This window comes from Strigops habroptila, chromosome 5, assembly GCF_004027225.2.
Source record: "Strigops habroptila isolate Jane chromosome 5, bStrHab1.2.pri, whole genome shotgun sequence".
Classification (NCBI taxonomy): domain Eukaryota; kingdom Metazoa; phylum Chordata; class Aves; order Psittaciformes; family Psittacidae; genus Strigops; species Strigops habroptila.
The window spans coordinates 21,367,004-21,391,036 of NC_044281.2; the positions used below are offsets into that span (position 1 = coordinate 21,367,004).

Below are 24,033 nucleotides of genomic sequence, written 5' to 3' on the forward strand. Positions count from 1 at the left end.
TATTGTTAACTGTGGAGAGGTTTGTTTGTGCCACCTCCTTTCCAGCCATGGATTCTTTCCACACAGAAGGATGTTACTCCCCTGCTGTCACTAACTTCACTGGTCAGATTTGCATAACAAAGGAGATTGCTGTGCTGGATTTGAGTCTAGGCTTTTAAGCTATTTTAAAATTACATGCTTAGTATTTACCAATGAAAATAATGTAAAGCAATCTATTCACTAGCTACTCCATTTTTATCCCGCCTCTGATCTCTTGTGTCCTCCTGTGTACTTTGACTGTAGCTGGAGTAACTTTGTATTTGACAACTCAAACACTGACTGCATCTGCTGCAGAAAAGAACTTTAGTGAGAATGCACAATCTATGTTGGAGTCCATAATGCAGGTGGTCAGCTCACACTGAACTCTCTGTGGCCTTGCCTAAAGTGCTGCATTGGTGAACTGATGCTTTGCTTGGATATGTTTATGCAAGTTGCAAGCTTGTGTTTAACCACCTTGTAGACAGGTCCTCAATAATAAACCTTTCGTAACAACTCAGAATTTGAAAATCTGAATGGTAATGCTTCTATTGTGCCTCAGATGCTACCACAATATTATCTTATGGGAATAAAAAATACATTCACTGGTAAAGTAGTTTTCAGCTCTAAAATGCTGTAGCAATGCCTGCTGGAAGAAATTACATTTCAGGTCACTACACAGAATCCTGCATATTTCTTTTTTTGTCTTTACTTGCACAGTATAGAAAGTAAATGTGATATAGTGCTCTCAGTACTTTTGATGTGTTTATCATGTGATTAATGACTAGAAAAGTTTCCAGCTCAATTCTCAGGTGAAAGAGACAACCCAAACAAGCTGGAAGCGGCCACAGTAAAATCTGTATTGGCAAAAGGGAGGTATTTTTAGCTAGTGAGTGTACCAAAGTTACAACTATGTTTTAGTCCTCCTTGTTGAGGAGCAAACTGTCAGAAATCCTCTCTTGCGTTGAGAAGCATTTAGTTTCTATGTCCCACTGCCAGGTGTCTGTTGATCAGATCCAGTGGAAAGTACATGTTGACTTTTTGATATTTCATTCCATTCTATGAAACAAGGATTCCATTTTACAAAGGTAAGACAGAGACTTCAGCAGCAAATCCAGAGTATGCTTTATGGTTTCTGTAGGCATTATGTGTAAAAAGCCAAAGGTTAGTAAATGCTAGGTGTAATTCACCAATTAGCGAAGTATGTGACCCAATATTCTAGGTGTGACCTGTTGAGGCTAAGTTGTCCTTGGCCATACCCTCATACCCTCTAATCATATAGTAGTTTTCCCACAATTTCAAGCTGTAAAGACAAGTTCTCTAGGGTATTTTTAATCTCTTAATATTTTTATTTTGAATTTTATGACAATATAGCATAAATATGGTGAAACCGAGCTATGACATTTCCCAGGATGGCCTGACTGTCAAACCTTGTCCTCCCTGACTATGTGTCTCTATTGAGAACGAGACACAAGGTAATTACTGCCTGAATCTGAGAACTACTTGTATGGCATCTGCCTTCACCTGATACCATTTCATCTCTTGCAAGTATTTGGGTATCCTCATGCTACATTTACGGAATTTAAGCTTACATGGTCTGGGAAAGCTTCTGCCTGCTCTTTTTCCTTGAACTTCCCTGGCACAGATCACAGGTGGTGCGTACCCAAATACAGGTTTACCAGTGAACTTTAAAATTTCACATTCTGTCCATAAAATTATTGCAACAGCAAGGTAACAACAGTGTACCAGCTCTTTGTTACTACAAATGTTTAATTGGCTTGATATAAAAATATTCTTAAGACAAATAGAAAAATCAAAACAAGAATTTGACTTCAACCATAAACAATTCAAACTCATTATTGGACTGATTCTGACATAGTTTAGAATTAGAGAAGAAATTTAAACAGACATGTTTACTATGTATTATGAAATACTGAAACAGGGAACAATCTGTAGCATCATTCTTACTGTACTCTCTAATGAGTGGAAGGAGTAATTGGCACTGGCTGTGACTTCAGTTCATTGCCAGCCTCAGCCATTACTGTTCGAAGTTGCATTTTAGGCTGAATGCTGACTCTTCTGTCTGTGGAGAACCTTTCTGTTCACTCTAATTAAACTGGATAATGCAATTCATGAACTGTTTCTGGATCAGTGCTCTTCTTACTTTAATGGAAATCAGTGAAAAATAAGTAGGCTTGCACAGGAGGAAACAAAATACAAACTCAATCTCAGAAAAACAGCCCGTGAAGATTTGTCAAAAGTAGAACACATTGGTGACCTGCAGCCTTTCCTAGGCTTAGTGCACAATACTTGCCTTGGAAATGCTAATGGCCAGATGGTACTATTTCATGCTATTTTGAAGTGAGTTATCAAATCCTGCTGCTAGCACACAGCCAAGTAAGCCAGAGTTTTAAAATAAGTTATCAAACCTTGGCACTGATGCATCACTAAACAACCAGAGGCTTTACGACAGTGCTGTGGAATGACCAAACCAAATCTCGGGAGAAAGGGAAACCAGAACAGTTCTGTGACTGCAATTACAACAAAAACAGCTGCAGTTTGCCCAGTGCAGAAAATCCACTGTTTCTAACAACCTCTTTTCCAACATGTTTTGCTGTTTAGAGATCCCTTGCAAACTGAAAGATATAGTAGAGTCTACTGAGAAAGCAGAAATGCAGCACCGACAATTCTCCTAGCCCTTCTCCAGTTTCTTTCCCTTTACCTGTGCAGAGGGAGCTTTCAATGAACCTGTGCAGAGGGAGGTTTTAATGATTTGTGTTTCTCCTGTGGCCTAAAGCATTCCTCCTTTAACACTGCAAACAATCTGGAGAGGCATCACTTGGGTAGTAGCGTGTGATGTATTGCTGCTAAAGGAAACCAGGTGGGATTTTGGACAGTGAAGCAGAAATTGGGTTGCTTTCCTGGTTTTAATGATCTTCCTGTTCAGATGTAAGGCTGTTCCTTATTTGTTGGCAGAGGGTGTGTAGGTCTTTTTTAACTATTGTCACATAATGCAATAAAGGTGGTTTCTACCTTCCATCATGGGATGTAATTTGGAGTAAAATATTAATAGGTTTTGTTGTGAACCAACATTTCCACAACCTCGTAGTTGCTGTGATAAGACCACTTTGTTGTCTGGGCAGCTAGAAGATCCGAAACTTTGTGACTATGTTCCAAACCTGTACTGAAAAAAATCTGTCCAAATTCTCATTTTAAAATTCTGCAAGAATCTTTCATAAACAGACTGAATATCTCTCTGTGAGTCATTTAATATGTGCACTTCATAACTGTCTAGGACGTTTAATGATAATGCTCAGGTTTATATTGAGACTTCAGCAAATTATAGACTAGCAGCAAAATCCTTTCAGTCCTGTTGGGGTAGCAAGGTGGATGATGACTACAGTCACGTGTCAAGGGCACAAGAACTACACTCCTCATTGCAAGCAGCTGGCAGGGGAGAGGGCCCGGCCCCTATGTGTAGCTACAAAGCCTAAACATTAGACATCTTTAAAAAAGTAGTAATCGTCAGTTCTCAGATTCTCAATTCCAACTCTATCCCTTGCTGCCTTTGTCAGTCCCAACTGTCTTCCCCAAGCTGTTTCTCTTCTGTGCTCTTTTTCCTGCCTCCTGAGCCTCAACGAAATTAAAATGTTTCAAGCCATTAATTGCTAAGGTATAATTGGTTTTCCATGATGTGAAATGAATTTGTCTGCAGCATGGAATGTTTAGAGGACAAAAAAAAAACCCCAGTCAAATTATCTGTTAAAACTTTAAAAATAGTAATTAGATCTCAATATTTTATATGGCAACACATGCTTCCTCAATAGTTTCAAAATTTTCATTTCTTATTAACTGAGATTACATCAGCTTGAGTTAGCTCATCTCTCTTCTCTACGGTATTATTATTTGTTGCCATCTAAGTGCTCCCCCCGACAAGAGGAAGGACCTACTGTTTAGGGTTGAATAGTGGGGAATTAGGAAGTTCCCATGAAAAGCTTTTTTAGTTATGATGATAACATGTAGGTGTAACAATGATGAAGAGATTTCTTACATGAGGATAAGACTTGCCTTGCATGAAGAACTGCACTGGAGTATGCCTAAAATAGATATCTATGATTCTGTATCTGCCTGAGGTTACCAGCAGTTAACCTGAAATAAAAGGCTTCTTTTAGCATGAATCTAACAATTTAGTCACAGTCTAATCTCAGGAGTCATTATGCACCTTAGTTGTGTCATTTCAAAATGATCCTTTAAATATTTACTACACAAAACATTTTAACATGGCAAATGCAAACAAAATCCTGCGAAATTAAAAAAACAAACAAAAAAAAACCCAACCCCAAAACCAGAACGACATCAGAGCTGGACTACAGATTCCTTAACACTGGGTAACTGATTTTCCCAGGACGAAGTGACAAGTACTTAGTGTATATATACCTAAATGTCAGACTTCAGACAAAGTTCCCTGCAGTTATTCACCTTTGAGTGTAATAAAAAAGGCATTTGAATTCTGAAGTAGCTGCTGCTTAAAAATTTGGCTTTATTCCATTGCAATAAATTCCAGAAGCCATGCAGAATATAGATCCCTAAACTCTTACTCATCTCTGCCCTTATATTTGTCATCCTTGTACCAGAAATATTAGAGTCATCTCAAATTCTGCATCTTAATCTGACTAAATAATTTTCATGTAGATTTTACCTCCCAGAAGTCTGTTTATGATCTTCAAAGCTATTTCAGGTTGTCTTATGAAATCCTGTATCTTTGATCGTATCAAGATATATCCTATCACACCAATAAAAAGAAATTAACATTTAGAGAACACCTTCAAGTAATTCAGAATCCTAAACCGATACAAGCATAATTACTTGGAGAAATACAGATCAAACCAGGGAGCGAGTCTTCTTGTTCCTCTGTCAAGGGAAGACTTTGCAAAGGAAAGAGCCCTTTGTGACATTTCACTTGTACCAATTAACCATGTGGTGTCTTCTTTCCGTGCTGGCACAGAGAGGTTGCAGATTCTGGAGAATCGGAAAGAAATCAGGGACATTCTTGCAGAGATACTAAATTATATCCTATGTCCTGCATACTTGTACTTCTTTTTATTCTGCCAGTAAGTCTGAACAAGATTTCTGGGGCTCAGGAAAGACGCAGTGAAAAAGTTACGCATCATTAGCTTGCAGTACTTATAACACAGTATTTATTTCAATGGGAACATACTGTATGTCATTCCTGTTGTACCCTCTGCCCTGTGCCTGTGTCTTTGTTCCCTGAATCGACAGTGTGCTGTGGCCTACAAGGACATTTCCGTCTATGACAATACGGTTTTATGCCATGAAAGAGACAGAGAATGGTTGTGGTGGCAGTTTGCTTTAGTCTAACAGCCTGACACTTCCTCCTTTTACAAAACACAAATCTGTAGCATCTATGTGGGAAGAGAGAGTGAAATACTAAGTTGTAGGGCTCACTGTGGTCACATCAGCAGAGTCTCAGCAACAAGGTAACCAAAACATGAATACCTCAATTGTAACTAATAAAATCAGACTACTTCTCCGAAGCCTACAAGAAAACAGAATTGGAGCATACCCAGAGTTGATGCTTTGTCGCTATATTTTTACAGGAATGCTATTTTCCTGCCACCTGAAACTCACTGAGGTACAAATTATTTGCAAGTTGTGAAGGGAAGTCATGTTATTTAAGATCCTCCACTGACCATTTATGCTATGTTGTTGAAAGTAGTTTTATTTATGATCTTTCACTATTTTTTCTATCTACCATATATCAGACAATGCATCATAAAGTTCTAATGCAGTCATGATTCAGCACCATTAACAGCTGCACAAACAATACAAACTGTAGATCTTGGGTTTCTAAATTTCAATTTTATGTTCAAGTCCCAGAATATCTTGAGTTTGGTCTGTAAGTCATCCTGTCAAAGGCCATTTCTTCTTTGTGCAATATCTGTAGCTGATTCCTGTAGTACCTTCTAACATTAAAAATATGAGACACTTCTGAAGTATTTTCAAACTTGATGCCAAGGTGATTTTTGCAATTAGTCTGGTATAAGCAAGTACTAAAAAAGCTTTGCAATGGTGATTCTTGGGGATGCTAGAAAGTTCCATCTCTCTCTAAATTCAGTTAATCAAAATTATACTACCTATATACACATCTAGATAGGAATGGGAGGAATACCTAATATCTTTTTTACTGAGGGACAGTACTAAAAAATATTGTACACTGATGCTAGCAAAGGAAAGAGACTTGAAATACCCTTGCAAATCAAATTTATTTCTCCCTATCTTAACATTTGAACCAGGACATTTTTATCTCAGCAATTCATTTTGTTTCTATGATACACTGAAAACAAAGACTCAACTTTAACTAGTAATGAAGTTTTTGTGTGAACTAAAGCCAAACACTACAACTACTTTTACAAAATCAAGTGACAGGAAAGGACATCAAAACGTAGATAGAAGTAGTGGAAAGTCCTTCAGGTAAGATTCTAAATTGAAATGTCTCCTGATGGAATGACTATTCATAGATAAATAATGAGTATCCACATAGCGCTCTGCAGAATTTCAAAAATATTTCATGCCCTTTGGTGCGTAAACAATAATTCAAAGAAAAAGGGTGATGGTATTATTTTTGTTCCAAACAGCTTGGGTTTTATGCATACTTTTTGAATAAGGAATTCTAAGGATTTGAAATACTATATGCACATGCCAAAGAATCCATCTGAAAGTACTGCTCCTTGCGATTTTACATCTCCAGTAAGACATAGCAATTTAAACCCTCTCACTCTGTCAAATATTTCATTTGTCTCACAGAGATTACACAGCACTACCTTTCTTTTTAAGCCTGTTAGTACCAAGTATCCTTCGGCAGATTGAGGATGGTATTTAGCACTTTCCCTCTTACCATGAATTAAACCCAATGTGGCTTCTTTCATCACCAGCAAACCTTCAACACACCCTGAAAAGGAGATATCACAGATAAATCATAGTAAGTCCACATACCTTAATTCATAAATATGGTAACTTGCAGCACAGCACTATTAGTACCATTAAATACTTCCTGGAAGGAGAACTATAATGTTTGAATTAAGACTGTGTATTTGCCAACAACTCAACAAACTTGTATTTAAAATTAAAGGCAGATTAATTAGAAGAAGCTATCCTTTTATCATGTTCAATGAGAGGAGTAAGAAATTTCCTTTAATGCACAGTAGGACATGAAAGTCAAATGTAGAAGTGAAGTCACATGTAGACTGTGAAGTCTGCATGCAAATGCTGCTTTGAAAAATATTTCTAGATATTTCCAGCAACTCACTTCATCTCCTTTCCCAAATTTGGCCATTAATTGCTTTGATAGACGTTCTTTTTTAGTTTGTTCTTTGTCAAAGACTCCCAAAATCTACTTTGAATTTTCTCTTAAGAGAAAAAACCACGTTTTTCCTGATAGAAGCAGTACAAAAAGGTATGCAAAGTTCTAGACTTGGAATTTCTTCAGCTGTGCCACTTGACAGTGAATCCTACCATTAGAAGGAAGTGCTAAGCAGAACATGGCTGAATGCTAAAAGAGTAGTTTGAAAAGTGAAAGTGCCTCCCCAAAATAATAAAAACTTGCTGAGTTGTCATCTGTGAACATTTACTAGTGTTGCACAGACACACACTGAGTATTTATTAACAGACAAAAGCTAATTTATTGGAATCTTTTGAATAGGGTCCTACGTGACCATTCCGGCCTATGCATGACTGTTTCTGTCGACCACCTTAAACTATGTACAAACCATCTTCTAATATCTTAATTACATACAAAACACTGTCTTGTGTTACCATTCCTGCATCTCCAGGAAAATGCTGCAGAAATTGTTTGAGGGACTCCTTCAGATGGATAGATTGTCTACCCAGAGCATTAATTACCAACCTTAAGCATTAATACAGTGTCTGTCAAGTGCCTTATGCACAGCAGGGGCTGCTTTTGGGAGTCTCCAGGAAGTGTCTGAAATTCTCACCTGTAGACCTCCTGCAACAATTAGTCAAATATTTTGCTGTGAAGACAGTTGTGTGTTTGGTAAATTCTTTTGTCTTTCGCTGGGCTCATGTCTACGGAGACTAATTGGGAAGTTCCTGGACCAATGTAGGAATTTGATGACTGCACTGGGTAGGCACACAGGAATGGCCCTGATACTCAGCTACACAATTATAACCACAGTACAAACTTGAATTTCATTCTTTTATCACAATTTTAACTTAAATTCTTGCCCTACAAGATAGTATGGAAAAAAGTTTTGGCAAATACACACAGTGAGTAAAGCATACAATAGATGCTCCATCGAACAGAATTCTAATTCAGGAGTCTGACTTGGACATACTGAACATTAGGGATGATCGGTTTGCATGTACATTGGGGTTTTGGTAATACAAGTCAAGTAATACAAGGCTTAAAAAGGTCTGTAATATTTGCTGTACCTACAAGATAGAAAGGCAAACTGAAAACTGACATTTTCTACTGAGAAGTTACTATGAAACTGGCCACATGGCAGTCATTTCAGGTATCTAAGCCATCTCGCCATGGCTTTCTTGATTTTTGTGGTAGCACAGTTGAATACCCTTTCAAAGCCTTACTTCAGTATTCTCTCTTGGGAGCACAGAGTACAGGATGCAGTTAATGCTGATAAGGATGCTACTAGGAGTCTGCAAGATCACAAACCTAATAAACAATATAGCAAAGAAGAGAATGAACTTCCAACCTCTCTCCTTCCCCCCCAGCATATTTGGTATCCTAAATTCCACAGAACATGCATAGACAATAGTTTTATTGCTCATCTCATGTCAATAAATGTAGGAAAAAACTTAGGAGTTTCATCCAGTATCAGATGAAATTGAGGGTGTCCCGTATTCTCAAATAGACAAAATGCTTGCAACTAGAAATCAAACTGGAACTGTGAAATGTAGCTTTAAAGTTCATCATAATAGAAAGTTAAAAGTTACGAACAGGTCATTGTAATCTTGTTATTGAGGTATTTATTTCCTTACTCTTCAATCCTAACCTTGTCCGATTTTTTTGCATAGTTCTTCCTTTTGTCTGTTTACCTGCAATAGTGAGAACAATCATTGTCTTTTGTTCAGAACGTGGTTTTGGTGAGGTAATTCTGTTTAGTCTTGCTAGATATGAGCTGTCTTCATGCTTTCAATGGACAAATATGTTTTTGTTTGACATTCTTATTAATTCAACACCGTCTCCTCAAGATGAAATGATGTCAATCGACAGTAGCTTGTCTGCTCTTCCTTTAACTGCAATTTCCCCTTCAGGCATATTAGCAGCAGTACATGCTTGGTTCTCTTACCTGCTCTCCTTACCAGTTTGTTCCTCTGCTAGATTGTTACATTAATTTATGAGTATGTGTTGGTCTCTATATTAGTTGTCTCTACCCCATTTTTTTAATGCATACAACTCCTTTAAGAGCTGCAGGTCTGTCAGAGCACCAACTCAAGCCGCCACCAGACCGAAATCGACCAAAAACTTCTCCAAAATATCTTCCTGTTGGTGAAAGTTAATAGCATTATCTTTTAAACCTCGCAAGGAAAATCGGCTATTTCTGGGAAGAAACCATAGCTTTCTATAACACAATGAATCCATTTTCACTGGCCTTAGCACTGCATTATCTTTTCCAAGATTTCTTGCATCTCAGCATGTTTTTCTATTAGAAAAAAAACCCACCACTAAAGCAACTAAATTCCAAATACTAATATTTTGGCTAAGAGGCTCTTTATTGTTCTGAGTTCCAGCTCTGTTATTATTTTTACTGGACAGCAAGGAGAATTACTAGATGTTAATTGCATCCTTCTCTTTGGACTCACTATCTCTATTGTTTTTGAAACTTGTGGGCAAGTTAAATGGCAGATAAGTGGACAAATCCTATGAAAAAAAAAAAAACCAACAAAAAACAACCCCCAAAAAAATGGTTGGAGGGGAAAAAAACCCACCCAAAAATTAAAAAAGGGAGAAAGAATAAAGAAAATCAACTACAGTTGTTCAAGCAGTTACTGCTCTTTTCTTGAGACTTCTATGCGAAATCTCATAGACTGAGCATGAGCCTCTCCCCTTTCGTTCCTGCCTCACACCTTCTGCAGTGAGTTATGAATACCATCCATTCCTAGAACAGCTTGAGTCCTGCACCAGGATCCTCTATGCCCAAGGCAGCAGTTTTATCTGTGATCTGTCCAATCACATGAGCTTCCAGGCTGAAAGAGGCCAGTGCAACTTTGCAGCCACGGGCACTCCTCCAAACACTGCCCTGCTAAAAGGCCCACTCCTTCCTCCTCACATGGCAAGGCAGATTCACAGCATTTCTGATTCACATAATGGAATACCTGGATCCTACATATGGTGAAAGCTAACAGATACCCACGCTGTTGTGAGAGCCAGTGTTCAAGTTCAATGCACTGAAGAAAACTGAGAATTTCTTTTAACTTTTCTGTAAGGTCACAAAATCCTTAAGTAGGGATTATGCCTCACATGCACATTTGGGACAGGAGTTTCACACACACTGCTGACTCAACGTCATTATCATATGGTTCAGCCTCTTACTGCTTTCATTTGCAGCAGACCATTTGCAACTCACCTGAAAAATATTCCTTATATTCATTCTAATATATGAAATGAAATGCAGGCAGCATTGCAGGCTTCTGAAGATGACTGTGCTGGGTGAAGTGCAGAGCATTTCACCTCCTGCTAATGAGACTCAGAGTGCATTGCGTAGAGAAGAACAGCTAGGGAGCTAGTAGGTTGGGGTTTTTACTGTGTTGCTTATCTTTGCCACATTCCTAGCTGGATAGATGGCAACCACGTTGTCAGTCTCAGCAGATGCAAAAAGGACTTCAGTATTCAGGGAAACCAAACTACCCTCATTTGCATTAGAATTGATTTCTCCAGTTCCAGATTTTAGGCATGCTGGTAGAGTGTGACGGTGCATTCAGTGGATAAACAGCATACTGCTATCATCAGATTGGTGCCTTTGAAAGAACATAAAATTCACTATGGAGAAAAATAAAACATTGGTGTCCTTAAGTTTCCACAGACACTCAGCTCGTAATTCACACAGATTTGGGGGATTTTTAAAATTACAAAATACAGCAATTTCTGTGTTCTGCAAAAGGCCATGGGAGATGTGTTACAGAATGCTTGAAACAGCTATAAATGGTATGAACTAATTCCGAGGTTTTGCTTCTGTAGTGAAGACAAACCTGTTGGTATATTCCAGTGTTCTGAATCTTTCTGCAGACTGTTTGCATAATCTGCTTTCCGCCATTACACTGGTGTGATACTTAGCTCTCGGTTTCCGTTCACTTCTTCAGTTGTACATGTAGCTCAGTGTGCTGCCTCTCTTTTCTTTGGTCTTTCATATTTATTTTCTCTCTTGTGATTTATGTTGCACAGTATTCTGGTAGAGATACGAATTTCCATTTGTTCTGTCATGTGAAGACTGACTGTACTATCTTTCTTTGTTCAGTCCTCCTACTGATTCATCCTCAAATTGCAGAAACAGCGGGTTTCATATGTATTCAGATATCTTCTTGTCTAAACTATCAATACAAACGCATTATATTTAGCTGATAAAGCCAGTAATTAATTCTAGTTGGAACTGCAACTTAGCTACGTTTAACACTGAGCTAAATTTTAAATAAAGAGGAACCAGATTTTCCATTTCATTAGAAATTAACTACTTTGAAAATCAGCTACTTCAGTTTTCCAGGTCCAAAATGGAAAACAAGGCATTCTGAAATTTTTAATTGAATGAATCCTTATACCTACCAAAATCCTCTGGGTTTAATCAAAGAATTTTCTGTCAGTAAAGTCAAAAGGATTTTGACTCTCTTTATGACTTGACAAATTTCATTCAAAAAAGCTGTTTCAAAACAAAGAATACCCAGTATTTTGTTTGTCCCTTTTTAAATGTCAGACGAGGGCATATTCCTAGCTGAAGTAGTTAAATCCTAAACTGAAATTTCAAGAAGCATCAGTTTTGGGTTTTATAAACAATATTTTGCAAGTATCTATTGACTGAGAGATTTTGATAATGATGAGCATATAATATCTTGCTGAAAAACATTTTGACAAAAAGCTTTTAATCAGCTCTGTTGAAAACCCAAATGATTAAGATGTTGCTTAACATACAGCTAAGCTAGTCCAGCACTCACAGGCTCACAGTCTGTATCAAGAGGAGAGAAAACATCCTTACTGAGACAAGGACAATTTCTTTAGCATTCTTGCTTATTTTTCTCTAGTGTTCAAGCTATGCAAGCAAATGTGCCAAAAAGAAAGTTCAGAAATATTTTTTGGCACTCCACTGTAGAAGAGATGAAAGTCAGGCTGTGCCACGACCATCTAACCAGGTCATTTTTTTGGCTGCTCACATTAGGCTGTCAGTTGACAGAAGCTGGTCTTCTCCTCTTGCCTCCAGGAAGGAAAAATCAGAACAAGATTTGTTTAGGTTTTTTTTTCCTAATTAACAATCATTACAAAAAAAAAAAAAAAAAAAAAAAAGAGAAGGCTCCTAAATCACAGGCAAATATACACAGGTTAAAGTTATTCCTTAATGGTTTTCCTTTTATGATGTTTTTCAATTTTATACTGTAAAAAACAAGACCTTTCTCACGATTAAGTAAATTAGAGTGTTTGGATAATTTTGGAACAAGTTATAAATTGTGTAAGGGCTGTGTACAATTTTGATGTTTATTTCAAGTACTGAATTGACAGAAAGGTTGTGTTTCACCATTGGACTTCAGCTTTCTAAGAGACTTTAACATAGCAAGAAACCTCACCATAGTCTTAATGGTACGGTACGCTTATTAGTAGTGTTGTGAACTCTGTAAAGGGATTGAATAAATACATGTTTTTGCAACGCTGGGTCATGGCTTCTCCAAGACAATGCAGTATTGAACTCTATACTCAGCTACCTTTTCAAAATTTGATATTTCTTTCAACAGAGTTTAGCTCATTTAAGGGGGAAAGCAGCTCATCCATAGTCTATCAGGAAGCTTTGACACAATCATAATGATGACAGCAGCTATATTCTTATTTGCATCCGCCCAGACATTTTCTGTCCTTGTAGTGATAGTTTAAATCTAGTTTGAATCAAACCATTACAGCACACTACTGTGACTAGTAACTTGAAATTATTTTGATACAAGATAGGATAAGCCACCTATTAGAATTTACTCTTCCTTAAAAAAGTAGGAAGCATTTATACTTTAGACTACTTGGCAAGTGAGCACCCATGCTCCAGTGAATGGCTGCACCCTCTACAGCCTCCCATCACAGAATCATAAAAAAATCATAATAATTGTGTACCAAGTATGAGCGCATGATATTTTAAACTCTGCACAGCATGGTTTCAAGTTTTCTCTTTCATCAGGTCCTCTAGGTTTTGATATATTATTTATTGAGAAAATTCTCATTTTTGTAATGTGAGAATTCAGAGTGTGTTTTCTGCCCTGTGCTTGCTGCTGTAGCATCATAATAAAAGATGGACTCAAGTTTTAAGGAAGTTGAACTAAAATTGTAGAGCTAATAGACATAAGCTCTGCACAAGCAGCAAACAGTCTCCCCAAAACAACAGGATTCTGCTACTGCTTCAGATTTTGCCTCTCATTTCTGAGTGGCTGGGTTATGGGAACACTGGAAGTTTTGTACCGCAGGCAATATTAAATATTTATAGTATTACTCTCCTTCCCCCCCCTTTTGTTTTTTCTTTTTTGGGTTTTGTTTTTTTTTTGGGGGGGGGGGTGGTTTGGTTGGTTGGTTTTTTGCTTTGTCGTGTTATTCAGTCATTTACCAGTCTTGTGAATGTTGTCTCCATCTGTAGAGAGGTTAAGAAATGTCCCTCTAGTATTTATCCGCATGGGCAAGGGCCAACAGCAGTTCTGCAGAGGTATATTGGATCTCAGTGGGAACAAGAGCAACAGGGTTAGGAGTCGGCTAAAATAGGAACAAAACCAAGAGGCTTATTGGTGTCACACTTTTGCTTATCTCTACTGGAATACTCTATCAAGTTACACAGGCTGTGATCACAAGCGCCTGTACCTTACAAAAGAGAAATATTACCAAAAGAATGGCAAAAGCTCAGCACTTCTGCAATTCATGTTAGATATATGCTGTATATATGAAAACAATTACTTGGAATTACATTAAAACACCTGTATTGCAAACCAGTCACATTTATGTATTATTTTACTTTTACTTTTTTGTAAAAAATCCCTCTCCAGCTTTGTTGTACCTTTAGGTACTAGAAGGCTGCTGTCAGGTCTCCCTGGAGCCTTCTCTCCTCCAGGCTGAACAAGCCCAACTCTCTCAGCCTGTTTTCATAGGAGAGGTGCTCAAGCTCCCTGATCATCCTCGTGGCCCTCCTCTGGACTTGCTCCAACAGCTCCATGTCCTTCTTATGCTGGGGGTCCCAGAACTGAATGCAGTACTGCAGGTGGGGTCTCAGGAGAGCAGAGGGGGAGAATCACCTCCTTCGACCTGCTGGCGTTAATATATTTGTCTCAATGGCTGTCGCAGAAGTATTTTTAATATGCTCTATTTGTTCTTTAGCTTTCAGTAGTGGCATTATACTCTGTAACGTACACTAGTAATTTACAGCAGAGATTAACCCACAATACATATTATGAATTTACTTTCGGACTATCACTCTCGTAATTACTTTAATGCTCTTTTGCCAATGCCTGTGTGTATTCTTTTATTTCTTAATTTGTTATTCTTTTCCACAATTCCTTCTGATTTTTATATTCCTTTTGATGCCTTTTTTTGGTGAACTTACAAAGTTCGTAAAGAGACAGATTATAACAACTCCATCACCTGCAGCTTACTGGAAATCCTGACCTGAAATATTGAGTATCTCTTATCTGAGGACTTGTTCTGCCTAGAGGGTATGTTAGGAGCTCTGCATGAGTAAAAATGTTTTCATCTGATCCATATACGGCATATTCATTTGGAAGTTATTTATAGATATGCTGTGCTGTTTCTATTTTCTGCCCCTTTATCCCTCTCTCTCAATATTAGAATTGCTTTCTGCCTCTTTCTGAACGTGAATGTTTCTGTCATTGTAATCTTTCTACTCTGATCCATCATTGTTCTACCTCCTTTATTTAACAAAGATCACTAATTAAACTTCATACATTTGAGCAAAAAGGAGAAACATGACAGAAATGGATTCAGTTCCTGTCACATCAGAAACAGGATAGCTAAGTGTGTTTCAGTTCTACCTAGGCCAGCAAGAAGCTGAATTCATTGTGCACTTTCCATGTGTTTGGTGAAAATATGGTATAGCTTCATGGCAGTTAACAGCAGATCATCACATCTGCCCTTCTTCCTTTTGTTTGTCAAGACAAGATGCTGTAATTCAGCTGTAGCTGTACAGTCACCTTTATCCGATTTGAGTGCAGTCCCTCATTGAGGTGTGATTCCCATTGCTCCCTCTACTCATGGCCAGCCCTGCAACACTGGGCTCACATTTGCACAGCCAGGCAATTGAACCATATATATCATAGATGAATCTGGCTAAAAACTAACCTAGCAAAAAAAAAAAAAACAAAACCCCAAAAAACAAAACAACAAAAACCAACAAACAAGCAAAACATTATAGTTTTCAGTTGGCTCAGTCAGACTCACTGCAGTGCCATGCAAATCTGGGAAGAGAAGGTGCAATCACCCTGTTCAGCAGCTGCCGACACATATCTTGCATTAAACCAGCCATAGAGTTGTAGAGTCAACCAGGCTGTAGTCCTGCTCAACCTGGAAGCCCGCGGGAGGTAAAATACCCTGTTAATGGAACTAGAAGATCAGGGCTGCCCTTTTCACAAGTTGAGGTGTATCCATGTTAACTCAAGATGGCATCAAGAAACATCTGACATGAATGGAAGAGTCATCTGGACTACATTCATCAAAAAACAATTTCCAACACAATACTGTGAGGATACCCCCTGTTTTTTTGTTCTTCACCTAGGTAAAAGTAATCAGCACCCCTTACTGGGGTCAACAGAGACATAGCAACATTAGATAAAAGAAAATCTGTCCCAAAGGATTTAATATGTAAGAGAAAGGGGGAGAGAAATAGTACTTAGTTCATCATTACAGCAACAGAAATGGTTTCAGCAAAACTACATGGGGAAAGGAATTTTGTTCTGAGTTCTTGAAACAGTGAAAAAAGAAATGAGCTGCTGGAGGTTGAAACTACTTGGTTTCTGGAGGCCTCAAGATACCATGCCAGCCTTGTGAGCAGTACACTATGCATCGCTTTTGATATTAGAAAGCCTGTTTTTAAAGTGAATAAAATACTTAATCACTGTATCTACTAATTTCCTTCATAACAATAAATAATCTCTGCTAGAGCCCAGATTTTTCATAGGGCTGGAAAGTGATGACAATATGCAGTGCATTAGTTTAATCAAATAATCATATATAAAACATTTTATGATTTGCAGCTGTATGCTTTCAAAAAAGCTGTACACAACCTTTCCAGCACACTGTGTTTTCAGAAATAAAAAGAAACCCACTTGATCTTGGCCAGTTCAAAATGTACTCTTGGCAATGGAAACTTTGAAAGCTGCAGCATATTTGGCATCATTTGTATCTGTTGGCTTATGGAACATTTCTGTAGCTGTAATATAAGCATTTCAAACAAAGATAGTATGTTTTCTTAGTTCTCCTGGAATGTTGATGTTAAATCATCCATACTACAAGGATCATTGTCTAAGGATTGTACAGTCTGTAACGCACTTCTTTTGGCGAAAGAACAAAGATAAAGCTAAATATGGTGGTACAACAGTGTAACTTAGGAGCAGTAGTGCCAGACTAAGTCTATTCTTTGGAACAAAAAAGCAATCTGTAGTCAGAACAAAACACTAATATCCACATTACCAGAAGGGTAAAAGGACGAGAAAAATAAGGAATATTAAGGAATGGTAATGTAATGTTATGCTTGGGGGAAGGATTTCAGAATGGGGTTGTATGGAGTACTTCTAGATATCAATTTGGTTAGCAGGAACAGAAACATGCAAATTTCTAACCTTGCGAAATATTTGAGCATTTTAGTTAATTATTTACATTTTATAGTATTATTTTCAGGTTATACATGTACGTCAGGCCCATAATCATAACTCTTAAAATCTTCGATTAATAATATTTTTTAAATTTTAGTGTGCACTGAAATGCTTCCTTACATTAACATTCACAGAAGCACAAGTGCCAGATTCTGCTATCAGTCATACTTGTATTCCGGTTGCAACACGGTTGCTAAAAGCAAAGCTACACCATGCTTTCTTACCATAGTCAGTTTAAAATTAATTCAAATACTACATAGAGAGTGTGAATTCTTTTCCACCATAACAGAGATTGAGATTCCATACAAGTATGCAGGTTTCAGGGGAGAAAAACATTCAAAATCATGTAAATTTTTCATTAAGGACAAAATTAAATAAACATTCCCTACCATAAATAACTTTTTTCTACTATTTATACATTATTCATCAATAATTTACCCATACTAGAACTTCTACAATTAAAGAAATTTCAGGATTTGCTCATACATATTTTAAAATTAATTAGCAATTCTGTTCTTTTTAGCATCCATTGTCAAAATTAATTACAGAAAATGCATTAACAAGAACTATGTATTAAAATTCACTGGAGTGACTAAAGGATTTCCCAAATTAGTGTCTTAAACATAATATTAGGTTATTTCTACTTTAATACTGGAATATATGCAGTTTGTGTCAATTAGAGGGCTGATTCAGCCCCAAATTACTGGCTATTCTGAAGCACAGAAAAATTAAGTGTTCTAGGCCTTTTCATGCTGTTCTGTTTCTTCAGCTTGGATTTCTAACAGAAATCCTACAAGGATTTTTTCATGGATTTCCTGGCTTAATGAAAGTTAATGGGTGTTGTCATTTTGGGGGGAGCCAAGGGGAAAAAAGCCTTGATAGCATGGAAATTGTGGGAAGATGTATAGTAGAAGATTTAAGACCTTGTCACTCACCCCATTGAGAAAAGAAAGAAACAAATGCAGACAATGACAAAAAGTAGAAACCCACACTGATGTTCTAAGTTGCTATATACTTATAAGGTTTTTGCACGAGATGTGGGACCTGCCAGCTAGACAGAAATGGCAGGCTCTCTTTTAATTTGCATAATATCTACCTAAAATATATATACAGAGAGGAAGGAAGACAGGTTAAAGCTGAACCCTAAGAAGCCAGGGTCAGGACAGTGAGAAGAACAGACTTGAAAGGAAATAAAAATTTTCAACATCTTAATCAGTGAAAGTAGTTGTCCAGGACTTAGGTAAATTCTGTAGCCTTGAGGCTGTCTATGATGCTTCACACTCAAACCTAAAATCAGGTTATGAAATGCAGCTGCAACTGCCCAGAAGAATGTATGACATACATGATTTAAACCTATGTTTATCCACACACACTTGCATAATTCCCCTTGCAACAGAAAGGGAATAAAGCAATTTGAAGAAAAAAAAAAAACACCCAAGAAGAAAGCTATCACAGAATGTGGCACTTTTACAAACGCTGAAGGATTTGTTAAAGATACAGGCATTTGAAAAAAGTCTCACCTCTGTTCTTGGTGTGACTTACTTAGACCAAAATGGCAGGTTAAAACTTCACAAAAGAGGAAAAAAACCGAAACCAACAAGCAACTGCTATATAAGCAGGAAGAGGCAGGGCCTGCTTCACACCTCTAGCCAGCAGCCTCATTCTCAACATAAATGGGGAGAGAAGTAACCTAAAGCTAACACTCCATAGGAATCTCCTACATTTTTTGTTCTACGTGCTTTTGCACAGGTTTTCATACTCAGAAATGCAAAGTTCTGTTCGGAATATGCTTAAGCACCTTTAATGATGCAACTTTTGGGTTTGATGCACCTACAGTTTCCATTATTGAAACAATTTTACATGATTTGGTTTTCAAACTACAAGCATGTAGTGTTATATATTTCTTAACAACCTGACTGAAAGATTATTAAAACGTAGAGGGCTCTTTCCAGTGTGACAAAAAAATGTGTGCACTTCTTAATATTTACAAGACTCCCTAATACATTTATGCATATATTTATATTTTTACAATTATTACTGTATTCCATTTTGACATAATGAAAGAATTCCTCTATAAACACATTGCTTCGGATAAAACAGTGCATCCAACTCATTTTTGCTCTTTGTCTTTTTTCAATATTTTGACAACATGTCTAGTGATTGTTTCCCTGTTTTCCTAGAAGTATTGCATTCTGGCCACTTTAATAATGATTTAAGAGGAGCTTTCAGGGAAATCCATAGAGTAAGAATGTTTTGAGAGTAGGCAATATTCTCTCTTCCTGTGTGAAGTGCTTTGGGATTCCTTGTCTTATCATTCATGTTCCAAACCTAAAATACTCATTTTCATGGCCTAAGACTTGTTGTTTCCTCAGCTTTGTCAATAATATCCTATGAAAAGAAAACAATTTTCCCTTTAACTGCTGCTTTCCATTCATCAAAGAAAAAATTATTCTCTACCTTTATACAATGGCACAATGATTACAGTCAATTCCAGCAGCTTGCGTAGTAACAAGATTGTCTATGTATGTCACCAAAAAATATTTCTCTAATATCTGGAAAAATGGAGGAGTATAGAGTTTGTCCCTAAGTTTACTTCCTCCAGTATTTCTGCATTTGCTCTGTAAAGCTGATTTACTGATGGGTTTTCTGCTACCAATGCTCATGTTTTGAGATGTCTAGCAAAAGGAGCAAAAAGAGAAACCTTTGGAACAAAGAAAATATAGAACCACACTTCAGTAAATCCATTACTGATGCTAAATATAAAGGAGTTTACACATCCAGGCTACCTAGATGAGTGAAACTGTGTTACACTACCTTAATTTGTTTTTGTAAGTCCTCCTGTCTTCTGTCTGTGCACTTACACTTGAATTTAAGAACCTTTGCATAACATACTGCAATAACTTGCTGCCTATTAAAAGAAGTTTCATCTACAAATGTTTCCCAAGTAATAATACTACCTTTCCCGGCCTCTCTATGTATGGGGTTGGTATAAACTTTTCCAGAAAGAACATAGTCATAAAATGAAAAATCAACATTTGTCTTAAAAAATTATATTGGAATATCTGTTCATTTAAAATGTTCCCCTGTGAGATCATCCTCGCCCTTACTGAAACTCTAGAATCTCCTTATTGAAACTCAAAGCAGTGCATTTATCATCTTGAGGATCAGAAACAGAATGAGTTTTCAAAAACATATTTTTTCATAGACCTCACGCCTGTAATCTTTCCTGTATAATTTTGAACAGACAGGCATAATCTGGGATTATTGTTGTTGACAAAACACCCTTCTGGCTTTAGATTTTAGCTCTGCCTGGAGTGTCCTTGCCCACAAATTTGATCAGTCTTAACATACAATTTGCTTCACACTAACACACTGACTGCCTTTACGGTCACAGAAATATTGCAGCTATAGTTTTGATGTCCTTCCACTTGAACTTAGTTTTAAAAAAGAATTAAAAAAAAAAAAACAACCCACAATGTAAGACGGAGTTAGTAATTTCCTTAGGAAAGCTTAACATTGCCATTGTTTTCTGAAAGTTGTGCCTTATTTATTCATAGACACCTATAAGAAAACAAATGTTTTAGCACTAAGCATGGGTTTAGACACACTTGGCATACTAAATGGATTTTTTTAAAGAGTGGCTATTATTCTTCTCTATTTTTATCCTTATTTTAATATCAAGTTATCATGCAAACATCATTAAATCTATCCTTGCACCACCCTTCAGAGCGTATTTGCTGCATCAGGTCTTTGCTATTCAGAATGTCTCCGGCAAAGCAAATAAAATCTGAAACGCATTTACAGTTTTTCTCTATACTTGGGTTCCTTCAGTAATAACTGGCCAAATACAGAATGAAGTTTTCAGGTGTATCATTGCCTTCTACTAATGATAAATGACTAGATGCTGTATTTGCCTTAACTATAGCAGATGATTTCTACTATCCCATTTCCCTCTTGAAAACAGGTTGCCTCATGCACCACATTTTTTTGCATCTTTACATTAGAAAAGCTGTAGTGGTTGAAGATCTTGCTGCCAGTATGACTTCTACTATACAGGACCTTTGTCCCTCATCTGAGCAAGCTTGGAGACCCCGGAACAGCAACTTAGGCACACAAAAGTACCCTGTGCAGTTTCTGCTTCTGTGTAAAGATATAAAAGTCTGGAAAGGCAAAACCTTCCAGGTTTCCCTTACTGTCTACATCCTAATGTATTGGGAAGCAGATTCCGTGATCCATTCTAAGCATAACATCTCAAAGAATAACAATCACCATTGGAGTAGCATTTATCTTAAGTATCTTCTATCTCCTCTTTTCCTCCGTGCTACCAAATCCTCCTGCAAGTACGTGATCAGCAGAAAGCTTATGTCAGAGAGTACGTTCTGGCTGTATCTGTCAAACTGTGATATGACATGACTGCTCTCCAAAATGTGTCATCAAAACTGACTTTGGAATCCAAAGCATCTTTATGTACAAAAATTGTTCTGCTTCTGGATTCCTCACACATTTTGATCAAGCCTTCTGCTTTTACTGGGTCTTGCAGTGTCACACAGGAGAAAAGGGTACACAAAGTCACACAAAGCTTATGAGGCCTCTTCTAACACAGCATGCTCCAGCTACCACATCTGCTAGACAGCTGATATTTAAATAACTGCAGTATTACTGTAGCGACTTAGGGGAGTAAAGTTCTTTTTTTTTCAGTTCCTAGTAATTCAATATTCATGGTATTTTTTACTTCTTTTGTAATGTCAGGTGCTTGAAGTGACACAACAGGCCTCCAATGCTAGTATAGGATACCAGGCTGCTCCTTCCTTCAGGTTCTGCTATCTGTGCGACCTGCCTCCTGAAGAAAATTTTCTCCCGGAGACTTGCTGTTAGGTCCTTCCTTTCAAGAATTACCTGGAATGATGTTTGGAGATGCATCTATATTCTGTGTAGTTCCTTTTTTTAGTAGTGATCTTCAGGATCAAACTTGCCAGTGCCGGGGTCGGTGTGAGGCTGCTGATGCCTTTTTCCATCATCTTTTCACTTGTGGGCCCTGGCTGTGCATGTCTCCTTGAGAAAACTTTGTTCAAATGTTATCAGAGAGTGATGGCGCTATATAATTTGAAACATCTATCTCTAGACATAAGACTGTGAAAAAATAACAGCAAATTGAGCAAAATGAGTCTACAAATGAACAAACAGCAAAATGAGTCTACTCCCCTATCTGAATAAGTTAAAAAAATAAACAACTGTTTGTTTACAAGATAGGCATGGATCAAATCTAAACTGTTCAGCATTACTTGTAGCAGTCAGAGTGAACGAACCACTTCATCATATTTCACTTCCCTTGTTAATGCAGGTCATTTATAAGCAATAGTATTATTGGGTAAGTTTTAATTGCAAGCAAGATTAGAGCTTTTAGTGGAGCATTTAGTGGAGCTGTGGGTTACATATTACTGGGTTCCCTTAAACTACATTTGGTGGTAGATGATTTACTTAAAATATCGTGACCTTGTAGTCACGAAAACCACTAACGTCTTCATCTCTAGACTGATGAATGACCTTGGAGCTAATTTTATTTGGTATTAGATGTGGCCTGAATGTCCAAAAAAAACCTCTATATGTACAAATATGTCAGCTCTTATATTTCTGGCATTTGTAATTGCTAAGCCCTATTCTGATTCTAGCCAATCAACCACAATAATTGCTGATTTTACCCTCAATTAGCACCTCAGATAAACAGGCATAGAAGAAAAATATGCTCCTGGATATCATAGATCCTTGGTATATCATATGACTACTTTATATTTTATTTCTCTATCCTAGAAATGATTCTTCTGGCCACGAAAAAAGTACATCAATGTGTCTTGTCATCTTTGATTCTCAGTTTTGAGCTGCACTGTTCTGATAACTCAGTTCTGTGCAACTGATATTTTTGTATTTCTTACTGGCATATTTCAAATTTACACATTGAATCTGCTACACAGCAGCTGTAAACCTTTTCATTTTTTATTTTATTGTTTTAGCACGCTAGTAGTTTTCAGATTTAGAAATCACGTCTGCCGAAGTTATGCCATATTGCTGCATTTGGCACAGGTCAAAACTACAGTTTATGTCACTTCTGAAGATTTCTTCCCCACACCCAAAGCTATCCTATTGAGTAAGTGGACAAGAAAATAGTAAGGATTAAGGTGAAGACTTATACAGAAGACTGTAAATCTCAAACCACCAACCTCCCTTTAACTTCCATCCTCTGTTGCCCTACCATTGTGCTGCCATTATTGCTATGCTCAGTGCAATACTGCTGTCTTCCTGGTTCTCCAGGAATCTCACAGCATTGCAGTGGGAATGTGAATGTCCCTTAGCAGTAGCAGAAAACGGAAATGGATGAAGATCTTAGGCCTCTTCCCAACAAAATCCTTGTATACATGGTCTCTCCCCTGACTATGTGAGCGCATAGGAAACCATATGTGCATGACCATTAGCTTTGGTGAAAAAAAGACGTTTACTACACTGATGTACGCCAGGAATTGTTGGACAGCTGACCCTCACCTTGCCAACTTTGCCCAATCCAGCAGTCGATAAGTAACAAACTGATTTACTATTTGGGAGCATGTAAACCTTAAATATATGCCATTACTAGGCTCTTTTTCTTTGACAGCTTTCTTCATCAAAGTCATAGGAATTTTGAAGAAGGATAGGCTCTATTACATTAAATTCTGTGCTAATGTACTTTAATTTGCATTAATAATCCAAAGCTAATGGCATGCTGGGCCAGCAACTGAATTCTACAAGACTTCACTATTCCAAAACACTGAAGTCATTCACTGGATATAGAACTAATCCAATTCTCTTACATCAGAATTTACATGATATTAAATATATTCTGACAGCACAGTGATAGAGAAGATTAAAAGAAAAAGAGTGTGCAAA

At 37.4% G+C, this 24,033-nt stretch overlaps 1 protein-coding gene across 9 annotated transcripts in view; it reads right to left on the bottom strand.

Moving 5' to 3' along the window:
- B3GALT1 (beta-1,3-galactosyltransferase 1) overlaps positions 1–24,033 on the bottom strand; it is a 202,481-nt gene that overhangs the window by 118,208 nt on the left and 60,240 nt on the right. Inside the window, exon 1 of one of the 9 annotated variants that reach the window (XM_030486619.1) lies at positions 22,015–22,037. The exons of 7 other annotated variants lie outside the window; for them this stretch is intronic. The gene's annotated coding sequence lies outside the window, so the exon portion shown is untranslated. Of the gene's footprint in view, positions 1–6,931; positions 6,967–22,014; positions 22,038–24,033 lie in introns of those variants that run through there. One more of the 9 variants, XM_030486615.1, reaches the window with a different exon arrangement.